Source organism: Palaemon carinicauda, chromosome 7, assembly GCF_036898095.1.
Source record: "Palaemon carinicauda isolate YSFRI2023 chromosome 7, ASM3689809v2, whole genome shotgun sequence".
NCBI classification, from domain to species: Eukaryota; Metazoa; Arthropoda; class Malacostraca; order Decapoda; family Palaemonidae; genus Palaemon; species Palaemon carinicauda.
The window spans coordinates 167798784-167808783 of record NC_090731.1 but is presented as its reverse complement, the minus strand read 5'-3'; the positions used below and the strand labels follow the sequence as shown (position 1 = coordinate 167808783).

General features: G+C 33.1%; 1 protein-coding gene across 1 annotated transcript in view; it reads left to right on the top strand.

Moving 5' to 3' along the window:
- Positions 1-5582: 5582 nt before the first annotated feature.
- The window catches only part of LOC137644139 (uncharacterized), a 12114-nt gene continuing 7696 nt past the window's right edge, over positions 5583-10000 (top strand). Inside the window, exon 1 of the mRNA XM_068377123.1 lies at positions 5583-5713. The gene's annotated coding sequence lies outside the window, so the exon portion shown is untranslated. The remainder of the gene's footprint in view (positions 5714-10000) is intronic.

The following is a 10000-nucleotide window of genomic DNA, read 5'->3' as shown; positions in this document are numbered from 1 at the left end:
TATCACATTTAATTTATTTGTCATTTCTCTATTTCCCTGTTGGAGCCGTTGGCCTGGTATTATCCTGTTCTTCCAACATGATATTATTATTATTATTATTATTATTATTATTATTATTATTATTATTATTATTATTATTATTACAAGGCAAGCTATAACCCTACTTGGAAAAGCAAGTTGCTATAAGCCCAAGAACTCCAACATGGGAAAATAGCCCAGTGAGGAAAGGAAATAAGGAAATAAAGCTACAAGAGAAGTAATAAATACTCAAAATAAAATGTTTTAAGAACAGTATCAATATTGAATTAGATCTTCTATATATAAAGTATAAAAACTTCAAAACAAACAAGAGGAAGAGAAATAAGATAGAGCAGTGCATCCGAGTTTATCCTCAAGCAAGAGAACTCTAATCTAAGACAGTGGAAGGCCATGGTAAAGAGGCTATGGCACTACCCAAGACTAGAGAATAATAGCTTGATTTTGGAGTGTCTTTCACCTTCTTCTACCCTTACCAAGAGGAAAGAAGTAGCCACTAAACAATTACATTGCAGTAGTTAACCCCTTGTGCAAAGAAAAATGTTTGGTATTCCCATTGGTGTCAGGTGTGTGAGGACAGAGGAGAATGTGGAAGGAATAGGCTAGATTATTCGGTGTACGCCTAGGCAAAACAAAATAAGCCGTACCCAGAGATATGGATCCAATGTAGCACTGTCTGGCCAGTCAAGGGACCCAATAATTCTCTAGCAGTAGTATCTCAACAGGTGGCTGGTGTGTGTGTGTGTCTGTGTCCAAACGTATTTCAATGTGTATAATGAAAATAGCTTAATTGAATATAATGATATCAATAGTGATGATAGAAATGTTTTATATATATATATATATATATATATATATATATATATATATATATATATATATATATATATATATATATATATATATCCCATTTGCATAGTTCTCCTATTTTTTAACATGAGTATTGTATAATATTCTTTAAATATATTTTCGATGCGTAAACGAAATTGAAAAACCCAAGAAAACCGAACAACTTTACGAGAAATTTGGCGACGGAGAATTTCTACAGAGGCAACAGCAAAAAACGCGAAGGGCAAAAAATTGTCGAAAAAAAAAATATAATGAAGCAAAGAAAAAATAGATCGCTAATACAGAAAAAAAAACGAGACAAAAACTATTCTTGGTGAAGGTCAGATTGCCCTTTGAGGCAACAATGGGTATTTCTTAGCCTTCATATGTAAAAAAAATATTTTTTGTGTTTTTTTTTTTTCAATATATCAAAATTATTCTTATATTGTGTATTTTTTTTTTCAAAAATGATGTTATTAATAGAATCCAACGTGTTCGTTTTTTCACTGTAGTTTTGAAGTACTATAATTTGATATTATTATTTGATAGGATTAGAAATGAAACTATAAGAGAGATTACTTGTGTGGCATATGTGGATGAGATCATGATCAGGGGTAGATGGAGATGGTTTGGGTATGCTCTTCGCACTCAAGAGAGATTAGTTCACCAACCGTTCAGTTGGGCTCCATGAGGAACTAGAAGAATTGGATGACCCAGACCTATATGGCTGAGGACTATGAAGCGCGAAGTAGGAGATGATGAATGGAGAAATATTGAATTAAAATCTCAAGCTAGAGACGACTGGCGAAATCTAACCGAGGCCCTTTGTGTCAATGGGCGTAGGAGATGATGATGATGATGATGATTATTATTATTATTATAATAATTATTATTATTATTACTAGCCAAGCTACAACCCTAGTTGGAAAAGCAAGATGCTATAAGCCCAAGGGTTCCAATAGGGAAAAATAGCCCAGCGAGGAAAGGAAATAAGGAAATAAATAAATGATGAGAAGAAATTAACAATAAATCATTCTAAAAACAGTAACAACGTCAAAACAGATATGTCCTATATAAACTATTAACAACGTCAAAAACAGATATATCATACATAAACTATAAAAAGACTCATGTCAGCCTGGTCAACATAAAATAATTTGATGTTTCCGACAGCAGACCCTGTCTGCTTTATCAGAAATTCCGAAGTTTTGAGAACCAGATTAGTGGGGGCCAATGCGAATGATAAATGTTCATGGAGTTATATTTCAAAATACTAATCAACAATAAATAATTTTAGTGCTTTCCATTATAATATAATTGAATGGTTCAACACTGTAGTTATCTTGTATGAGAATATAGTATTTTGACTTTTCTTATTATAGATCTTGTTTCTTTTCCTCATTGGGCTATTTTCCCTGTTGGAGCCCCTGGGCATATAGCATTCTGCTTTCTTAATTAGGGTTGTAGCCTAGCAAGTAATAATAATAATAATAATAATGATAATAATAATAATAATAATAATAAAACGAAATCTATTTATAAATCACCAATTACTCGTAATTTGTGATAAAAGTATATTAAAGTTGGGGATAAAAGATCACAATGATATACCTCGGAATAAGTTTGTGATGAAATTTGACATTAAGGAACCCGGAGGTCAAGGGAAATATAAGATTAATGCAGAGATGAATTTTACCCAAATTAAAGGAATTGATATTCTTGAAGATCACCATTGATCGTTACTAGGTTGATGATACTAAAATATTTAATTTCTTCTTCTTCTTCTTCTTCTTCTTCTTCTTCTTCTTCTTCTTCTTCTTCTTCTTCTTCTTCTTCTTCTTCTTCTTCTTCTTCTTCTTATTAATATTAATAATATTGTTATTAATATTATTATTAATATTATTATCATTATTATTATTATTATTATTATTAATATTGGGAGGAACGTAGAAAGTAGAGGTCCCCTTTTTGTTTTTGTTTCTTTGTTGATGTCGGCTACCCCCCAAAATTGGGGGAAGTGCCATGGTATATGTATGTATGTATGTATTAATATTGTTATTATTAATATTATTATTATTATTATTATTATTTGCTAAGCTACAACCCGAGTTGGAAAAGCAGGATGCTATTAGCCCAAGGACTCCAACAGGGAAAATAGCCCAGTGAGGAAAGGAAATAAACAAGAGAAGTTTAAGAACAATAACAACATTATGATAAATCTTCCATATATAAACTATAAAAACTTCAAAATAACAAGAGGAATAGAAATACGTCACTCGAGAATTTTAGATATAAATTCAGTGAATAAGATTTATTTCAATGCTGTTACTGTTCGTAAGATATTTTATTTTTCCTTGTTTCCTTTCCTCACTGGGCTATTTTCCCTGTTGGAGCCCCTGGGCTTATAGCATTCTGCTTTTTTCAACTCGGGTTGTAGCCTAGCAAGTGATAATAATAATAATGATTTGGCTTTGAAATCTACATTACTAATAAGTTTGGTTTAAACTCAATAAGGATGTAAACATTGAAACATTACATTGACTGAAAAAAAAAAATAGGGAATAACTCAACATTGTAGCTTAGCAAGTAATAATAATAATAATAATAATAATAATGATAATAATAATAATAAGGATTTGGCTTTGAAATCTATATCACTAATAAGTTTGGTTTAAACCCAATAAGGATGTAAACACACTTGAAACATTACATTGACTGAAAAAAAAAAATTGGGGTGAATAACTTAACAGTAAATTGTAATTTATTTGGAAAATGAAAAAAAAAAAAATAGGGAATAACTTTATATTAAATTCTAATTGAACTGGAAAACGAAATCTATTTAGAAATCACCAATAACTGGATACCTTAGTCAGCATTTTTTCTATTTAAGTTAAAACCAATAGAAAAGAGCTACGGACTGCTAGCGTGCAAGAGCCCGTGCACTCTAAAACAATAACAACAACAATAATATCAACACTTCGCAAATTCATACATAAAACCTTAGTAGTGCTAAGTATATTTTTGAAAAAATTGAAAAAATCTTATATAAAAGTTTTGACTTTTCTCGACAAAAATTTTGTCGGAATTGCGTGTCTTTCGTAAGGTCGTACGGATTGATTTATTCATTATTATTATTATAAATTTTTTTTTTTTTTGCTGCCTTCTTTTTTTTCCCCAAAACGTGAAGAAACATAACCTCGGACATGTTTTTGGGTAGTTTTTTTTTCACATGATTATAGATAGAAGTTGAACTACTCAGTTTTTTTTTCACTTACTGGGAGATATGAAAGTCCTCGGGTTAGTCAGTTTTTTATATCTCCAGAGTAATACAGTATTGTGTGTGTATATATATATATATATATATATATATATATATATATATATATATATATATATATATATACACTGTATATATATATATATATATGTATATATATACAGTATGTATATATATATATATATATATATATATATATATATATATATATATATATATATATATATATATTACACACAATACTGCATTACTTTGGATATATATATATATATATATATATATATATATATATATATATATATATATATATATATATATATATACACACACAATACTGCATTACTTTGGAGATATATATATATATATATATATATATATATATATATATATATATATATATATATATATATACACACGTGTGTGTATAATGTATATATATAATGTGTGTTTGTGCGTTTCATATAAACAAAAAATAAATGAAGTTAGAAATTGAAATATAATGTGAATCTTAAAATCAGATAGATATATGTCGACTTTTAAAAAACATGTGCCACAATCTTTCCCCAAACTATTAAATAAAGAAGTAAATGCCATTCTATCTAAACTGACTGGTACACCTGTGTCTGACGTTCATGGATTAAGTGGCTTGTAATAAATCAGCCACAAATTGATGGTTATTACTTCATTAAGAGTTTCAATTTATTCATTTTACGTATTTTTTAATTGTGAAAATCCATTAAAAATCATCATCATTATCTCCTCTTAGGCCCATTGATGCTAAGGGCTTCTAATTGAAAATACATGCCGCTTATTTGAAAAAGGTGCGCACGAAACTAGTACCTGTCTACGAAAAAGCTTTCCTACTCTTAAGATTATATTTATTTAATTATTTTGATGGGGGTATTCTAGATAATACACAGCTGTACTATTAATGAACAGACAATTGATGCAGATTTGTTAAAGGAACGCCCCCCTCCCCCTCTTGGTATTGAAGGAATATTGTAATACTTCTAAGATTGAAACCCACTAAAGCGAATAAAGAAATGAGTAGAGAGGATGTCAACACTGTAGTGAGAATCTACTCTACCCTCGTAAACTGTCACTCAAATCTATTTCTAGTGAGAAATGTCATTTTGTCCGAGTGTGAGTGATGGTCTTTCCAAACGACGATCTGTGCTGAAGCTGGCTGGCTCTCCTGTCAGATTTGCTCGAAAGGCAGGGCTGGACTTCCCTGCACGGTTACCTACATTGGGTGCCGCAGGCTGGCAAACTGCGTAGACATTTGTAAAATCACTTTTTTATACGTAGGTTTTTCGTCTACTATTTCACTACTTTTAAGTGTAATTGTGATTTGCACGAAACTTTATCTTACCTTTAGTATTAATAGAATTATCTCACTCCGTTTTAATGATAGATATCGAACATGGTGACATTTGGTAACACTGCCTCCTGGGGAATACCATCTCTCTAGTCTAGCTGTAGCGCTGACTTGATCCGGCCAGTCGACAGATATTGGTTGGTCCTTCTGTCGTACGGTGAAGTCCTTAGTAAATTTTCTCTGCTTATTCTCCGGTAAGTTTCCAAACCATCGGGCGAAGCGAAATGGAACTAACATTTAACACAAGTGGGTAGATTGTATGTGTTTGACTGACGTTTGTGCTAGTTAATATGTAACCAAAGTTTGTGCTCTTAAACGAAAGTTTTAGATACGACCAAACGCGAATGAGTATCGATAGTGTGTCAAGATGAAGATAACAAGTTCGATAATGAGAAAATATATAGTGAATAAATTCACGTTGAAGGAAAACATGCAAGCAATATGTTCTTATAAGCGTTAATCCTCAATATGTGATGATAAACGACATGCCAGTATTGAAACGGAGGAAATGGTGTTTCCTATTGTGTGACTGTGACGTTGAATGAACTCAAGGCTAACGCAAACACCAAGGAGTTTTGCTTTGCATACATTTGTTTTGTTCGTCATGCATTCTTATGTTGTTGTTGTTATTATTGTTGTTATGCACTTAACACATCTCACTAATTCAGTTGCTGTTGTCACTAGTGAATACAGCAAACAGTAAAATGAAATCAGAATGACACTTGTCTAGATAATTAATGTTCTTCGCGAAGGAATGTTGACTCATGAATTCGACGTTGTCTACTGAGGTTTTCTTAACAGAATGTTAATATGAGTAGTGCGTCACTGCGTGTGACCTACCCCAACAATCTCTCTCTCTCTCTCTCTCTCTCTCTCTCTCTCTCTCTCTCTCTCTCTCTCTCTCTCTCTCTCTCTCTCTCTCTCGTGAAGAAAGAACAAGTGTTACTAAGGACAATCTAGCGTTTGCTACACCAAAAAGTGCTCTCTCTCTCTCTCTCTCTCTCTCTCTCTCTCTCTCTCTCTCTCTCTCTCTCTCTCTCTCTCTCATAACAGAATGTTAATATGAGTAGTGCGCGTGACCTACCCCAACAATCTCTCTCTCTCTCTCTCTCTCTCTCTCTCTCTCTCTCTCTCTCTCTCTCTCTCTCTCGGCAAGAGCAGCAGTGTGGGAACTTCAACAACACATTTCTCGTTCAGTGTTTTGTAAGGAGTTGATACTAATTTTATTAAAATTTTCACGGATACGATGCGAGGAATAAAACTATAGCCTATGATTTAAAGCAGTCAGAAGTCTTCCTTATGGATTTTAAATTTGTTTAATTATCTGTATAGAGGAAACATCTCGTCATACTGAACTATTCTTAAGAATACACCCATATTTTCAACCATATCAAGACTCCTCGAGACTTGTCAATTATGATTGGACAATCCTCTCCTGATAAGGGTTATTTTATATTTCCATGGCTATTTGTGCATTGAACGAATTGAACATTGAGAGAAAATACATTAGATGTAAATGAAACTTTGTATAGTTATGATATTCTGAAGTTTGCAGAATTTCATTAACAGTAAGAAGTTACATATACTGGTATGAGACTAAGGTTTTGTAAGGGGGTTGGGAAATTATATAGAAACGTTTGTAATGTTTAGATTTAGAGGGCAAATTGAAGCAAGGGAGATAGAATATTGCCATATTAATGTAGGTGGTTGAAGAATGGAAGCGGTTGATAGGCGTAGGCATTGAAAATGTAAATGAGGATTCTAGGAAGAGGAAGAAAGTAAATAACAGGAAACGTAAAACAAGGAATGGAGAAGAATTAATTCTAGGAAAGGTTGGCAGGGAAGGGAAGGGACTGTGAAGCAAAATTTGGGAAGGATTAGATATTGCTGAACTAGTCTTTTTGGATTTTAAGGGGGTCTGTAAATTGTGAGTAAAATTAAATGTTGATTGAAGAGAGTTGAAAGAGTAAAAAAAAAGTCAAAATATGATATGGGCATAACTAGAAGCTTAGCATAGGTGGAAAATTTAATCGTTGTTTTCCGACTGTTTAGTTTTGTCGAGTGAATGACGATGACAAGATAACAGAACATAAAGTATAAAAAACTTAACCGGTTGCAAAGGAACAAAAGGAAACTTAGAGAGGACTGGCCAAGCATAGATGCTAAGTGTTGAGAAACGGTAGCCTTGATATGCGTGAAGCTACGGATACATTATTATTATTATTATTATTATTATTATTATTATTATTATTATTATTATTATTATTATTATTACTTGCTGAGCTACAATCTTAGTTGGAAAAGCAGGATGCTATGAAAGCCATGCCAATCACAAGGGTGAACAGTTCAGTATGTCGTGAAGTCTTCACACTAGTGATGAATGATCCTTTAGATTTGGTGTATGACTGATGATGCATATCTGAATAGGTATTTTCTCTGGATTCAGTTTTTTTAATGAAGAATGTTGTAGATACTGTTGGATTAATGTATATGTGCATGTACATGTTTAAACATCCAGTTAGAAATTCCTTTTGATATCGAATTAATCCGAATAGCTTCCACCCAAAGGAGAATGACATAATACTAGGCAGGCAGTTAATTCTAATAGCCAGGCCTTCTCTATCATGAGGCTCAATACTACACAGTATTCTAGAAGTTTTATTCCAGCTGTTACTAAGTTGTGGAATGATCTTCCTAATCGGGTAGTTGAATCAGTAGAACTTCAAAAGTTCAAAGTTGGAGCAAATGTTTTTATGTTGACCAGGCTGACATGAGTCTTTTTATTGTTTATATTTGACATATCTGTTTTTGACGTTGTTAATAGTTTATATATGACATATCTATTTTGATGTTACTGTTTTTAGAATGATATATTGTTAATTTATTCTCATCATTTATTTATTTCCTTATTTCCTTTCCTCATTGAGCTATTTTCCCCTGTTGGAGCCCTTGGGCTTATAGCATCTTGCTTTTCCAACTAGGGTTACCTTTTTTCCTGGTTTATCACTATCATCATCAGCCGTAACTAGTCCACTGCAGGACAAAGGCCTCAGATGTGTCCTTTCATTCGCGTCTGTTTATGGTCTTTCTATGCCAGTCTATAATCGTAAAGTTTCCCAAGTCGTCAACCAATCGTCTTCTCTTCCTTCCCCCTGCTTCTTTTGCAAACTTTAGGGACCTATTCTGTTATTCTTAATGTCCATCCATTCTCTGTCATTCTCATTATATGTCCTGCCCACGTCCAATTCTTTTTTCTTACAAGTTGTTATAATATCCTCTACTTTAGCTTGCTCTCGTATCCATGCTATTTTTCTATCTCTTAATGTTATTCCTATCATTCTTATTTCCAGGTTAGGTGCAATTATGTATTAATTTTTGGATGCTAGTTGTTTCCAAGCTTAGGGAAAAAGAGTTATCAATAGACATTTGGGACTTGATAGTAAAGAAATTCATGACTTGTTGCCATTAAGGAGGACACGTTAAATGGCTCCATTTTGGAAGTGAAGGTGGGAATGTATGATCGGGTTGTTAAACCAGCTTTATATTATAAAAGTGAAATGTGCATGTAGTGTATAATGCAAATAGAGGGGAGAAAGGTTGAAGCTATTGAGATGTACTATTAGTATATTTGGTGTATGCATTCAAAGATTAAAAAATTTGTAGATACACATAAGCAAAAGTAAAAGAGTAGCTTAGATTAGAAAACGGATCATAGTGTGTGGGAAGGGTTTTACCATGTGGAGAGACTGAAAGAGAATGGGATGTTCACGATATAGGTAAACTGCGCAGTTTGTGTAGGGGCCTCGATTTGCTGCTTTTGAAGCTTCAAGTACAAGAAGTGGCAGTTGTTATAAAAGTTTTTTACACGCAAGTTCATCCACGAATAAGCAATTAAAGTATTTCTTGGTAGGAGACCCTCCTTCAAACAGGTGGAGTTGAATATTGTGGCTGCATCGGCAGAATTCAATTTCTTGTCCAATTTCTCGATTCTACGGACAATTCTCTTTTCAGGGTTGCTACATTCAGCTAGCAAGGTGGCGAAGGTCATCAGGTGGGTGAAAGATACAAATCAGGTTAAGGCTGGATGTAATTAATACAAGTACAAGTAATACTCCTGACTTTACCTGTTGTAATTTTCGAGTATTACTTGTACTTGTATTAATTACATCCAGCCTTAACCTGATTTGTATCTTTCACCCACCTGATGACCTTCGCCACCTTGCTAGCTGAATGTAGCAACCCTGAAAAGAGAATTGTCCGTAGAATCGAGAAATTGGACAAGAAATTGAATTCTGCCGATGCAGCCATAATATTCAACTCCACCAATTAAAGTAATGACATGTGTCGTTTCTACTAGATTTCCTCTCTTAAGAGTATCGGATTAAACCTGTCGTCTCCATAGAAGTTTGAATTCTTCTTAAACATTCTGGTCCTCTTCTTGGTAGGGGGTTTCGGCAAGTCATTTTGGATTGGGTTTCCAG